At 38.9% G+C, this 3,062-nt stretch overlaps 1 protein-coding gene across 2 annotated transcripts in view; it reads left to right on the top strand.

Moving 5' to 3' along the window:
- Positions 1-1,883, top strand: part of LOC135099868 (EF-hand domain-containing protein D2 homolog) — a 21,824-nt gene extending 19,941 nt beyond the window's left edge. For both annotated transcript variants that reach the window (XM_064002483.1, XM_064002484.1), the window contains one exon: positions 1-1,883. This exon is cut by the window's left edge and continues 678 nt beyond it. The gene's annotated coding sequence lies outside the window, so the exon portion shown is untranslated.
- Positions 1,884-3,062: the final 1,179 nt, after the last annotated feature.

Consider the following 3,062-nt stretch of genomic DNA (forward strand, 5'->3'; position numbering starts at 1 on the left):
AGCGCCATGAGGCAGTGACACCAGTAAGAGCTCACCAAGGAAAGCGCAGTCTTTCCCTCCCTCTCCCCTTTGCTGGCCGCCTCTTTCTGCGCGTCAGTATTGAAAGCGTTCTTCTGTATTGTGGTGTTCGTCGTGTTGAATGTTTGGCAGGAATTCTCATTGATATCTTTAATGTTATTTTTAATATATTTTTTAATCCTTAGGAATGTAGTTTTTAATCATTCCACTTAGATTCATCTGCATATACGTACATACATTATACACACTTGCATCAACTTTTCACAGTATTCGTATCAGCAAAGTTTGTACTGTTTTAGCTGGTTGTATTTGTGTTCTTACTTGCACCGAACTTTACCAGTGGTCAGCCATCATCACTTTGCTTATGTTCGCCGCTATGAGTTTTTTTTTTTTTTTCTCATTTTTAAAGTTGTGTTTTAGCATTGAAGAGAATGTTCTTAGTACAATAAATGAAAGGAAATTGTGTGTTTTTTGAAAATATTTAGATTTATAAAAAGAACAAAAAGATGTATCATCAGTTGTCTTGAGAGGAATCATGGTTTGGCGGATCGTGAAGTGTTGTCATTCATGTATTTTAGGAGTTTGTCATAAATGATTCCATCTCGGAAGTGTTTTATTCAACTGTTGTAGAGAACGATGATGGGCTGCCCGCTGGGTGAGATAGTGGTGAGGAAAAGCAGAGGGTGAGTGGGCAGTGCTCTGTACGAAAGTGATTGTGGAGTGAAGGCGGAATCGGGTAAAGGAAGCAGACGGTTAACCCCAGAAAGAGCTTTAGAAGTATACCAGAGGAGTAGGAAGTAAAAAAAGAAAAAAGTGCCACTCCAAACGCTGTGAATGAAAAGGTGTATCGAAAAAATCTTTAAAAAGAAATAAGGCAGGTGATCAGCCGGCCACCGTAGATGAGTGAACGTATTAAGTAAAGCTTATGGTGCACATTTTTTGCAACGATTTGAAATGTTGAGACGGCTTGATGTGGTTCGGTGGCAACTCCTTGTTTACAGTTGTTTGACATGCACGCATTTTGCACAGGTTTATGATATATTTGCTCCTTGGAACTTTACATGTATTTGAAAGACGCCGGAGTATTAGAACACTTTGTCTCATCGGAATCACATTAGAGCAGTGGTTCCCAAACCATCTTACATGACGCCCGCTTCTTGCTTTCCTCCTTGCACTCCCTACTGTTGTGTGAGCGGGGCGGAGTGTTCTTACAAGGCAGTCAGCAGCGTCAGTGTGCTTGGTGTCGGTGACTTGTACTAAACAAGTAAAGAGAAATAAATAAATAGAAAACGCACTGGGTGACATAATTATACTTTGCACGGGTGTAAATACAGATACTTTGTACTTAAAAAGCATTGAAAAATAAGAGAAGCTGCAAGAAGCCAGCAGGCCTGTACGTGGTAGTGCCTGTATAAAACACACTTCCACCATCGTCTCCATCTTGGAGTAATTTCATTGTATACTTTTTTTGCAGCAATGATTTATGGACAGACAACTTCACGCACCCCTCCCCTTTGTATTCTCCACACGCCCCCGCAAGGTTTGGGAACCTCAGCACTAGAGGGTCTCGCTTTCCTGCGTCTGGTCAAGCTTGCTTATTCGGAGAATATACTAATAATACGTTGTTCATTTCTCTCCTGCCAGCAAGAACTGTTTTGATTTTTTTTTTTTTTTCATCATAAACACCTTTTCACCAGTATCTGCTGCACTGTAATGCCATAACGCACGCATGTTTGTTATTTTTTTTTACTCATGGTTTCTTTTCATTAGATATTTACATTCAGAATCTATTAATTTTAAAAACATTTTACTCACGATAAGTATGTTGCAATCATTAATCATAATGCAATAAATATAGGAGACCATTATTTCATTTTATTTATTCATTATATATATATATATATATATATATATATATATATATATATATATATATATATATATATATATATATATATATATATATATATATAGGGGACACTAGCCAAGGGCAACAAAAGTCCAATAAAGAAAAAAAAGGCCCACTGGGATGCCGGTCCCCAAATAGGGTACAAACCGGCAGTCAAAAATTGAAGGATAAGTGCCTTGAAACCTCCCTCTTGAAAGAATTCAAGTCATAGGAAAGTGGAAATACAAAAGCAGGCAAGCATTTCCAGAATTTACCAGACAAAGGGATGAATGACTGAGAATAATGTTAACTCTTGCATTAGAGAGGTGTACAGAATAGTGGTGAGAGAAAGAAGAAAGTCTTGTGCAGCGAGGCCACGGAAGGAATGGAGGCATGCAATTAGCAAGATCAGAAGAACAGTTAGCATGAAAATAGAAGCAGAAGATAGCAAGAGATACAACATTACGGCGATGAAAAAGGGGGTGAAGACAGTCAGTTACAGGAGAGGAGTTGAGACGAAAACGTTTTGATTCCATTCTGTCTAGAAGAGCGGTATGAGTGGAAACCCCCCAAACATGTGAACCATACTCCATACATGGACGGATAAGGCCCCTGTGCAGAGTTAGCAGTCAGAAGGGTGAGAAAAACTGGCGGAGACGTCTCAGAATACCTAACTTCATATAAGCTGTTTAGCTAGAGATGAGATGTGAAGTTTCCAGTTTAGATTTTAAGTAAAGGACAGACTGAGGATGTTCAATGTAGAAGAGGGGGAGAGTTGAGTGTCATTAAAGAAGAAGGGATAGTTGTCTGGAAGGTTGTGTCGAGTTGATAGATGGACAAATTAAGTTTTTGAGGCATTGAACAATACTAAGTTTGCTTTACCCCCAATCAGAAATTTTAGAAAGACCAGAAGTCACGCGTTCTGTGGCTTCCCTGCTCAAACTACAAATCATAGCACACATCCGAGTATTGAAATGCATATATTAATACACCTCCATTCCTGCCACCCGAACAGGGCCCGTATGCATAAAAAGCCCACAAAGGCTTTTAAATTTACTCCTAGCTAAAAGTAAATGCTAAAAGTGTATACAAGTGCTCTGAAGTCACTTTTAGCCAGGAGTAAAAGTAAAATTTAAACTCGCTGTACGTGTTATGT

Source organism: Scylla paramamosain, chromosome 4 (assembly GCF_035594125.1).
Source record: "Scylla paramamosain isolate STU-SP2022 chromosome 4, ASM3559412v1, whole genome shotgun sequence".
NCBI classification, from domain to species: Eukaryota; Metazoa; Arthropoda; class Malacostraca; order Decapoda; family Portunidae; genus Scylla; species Scylla paramamosain.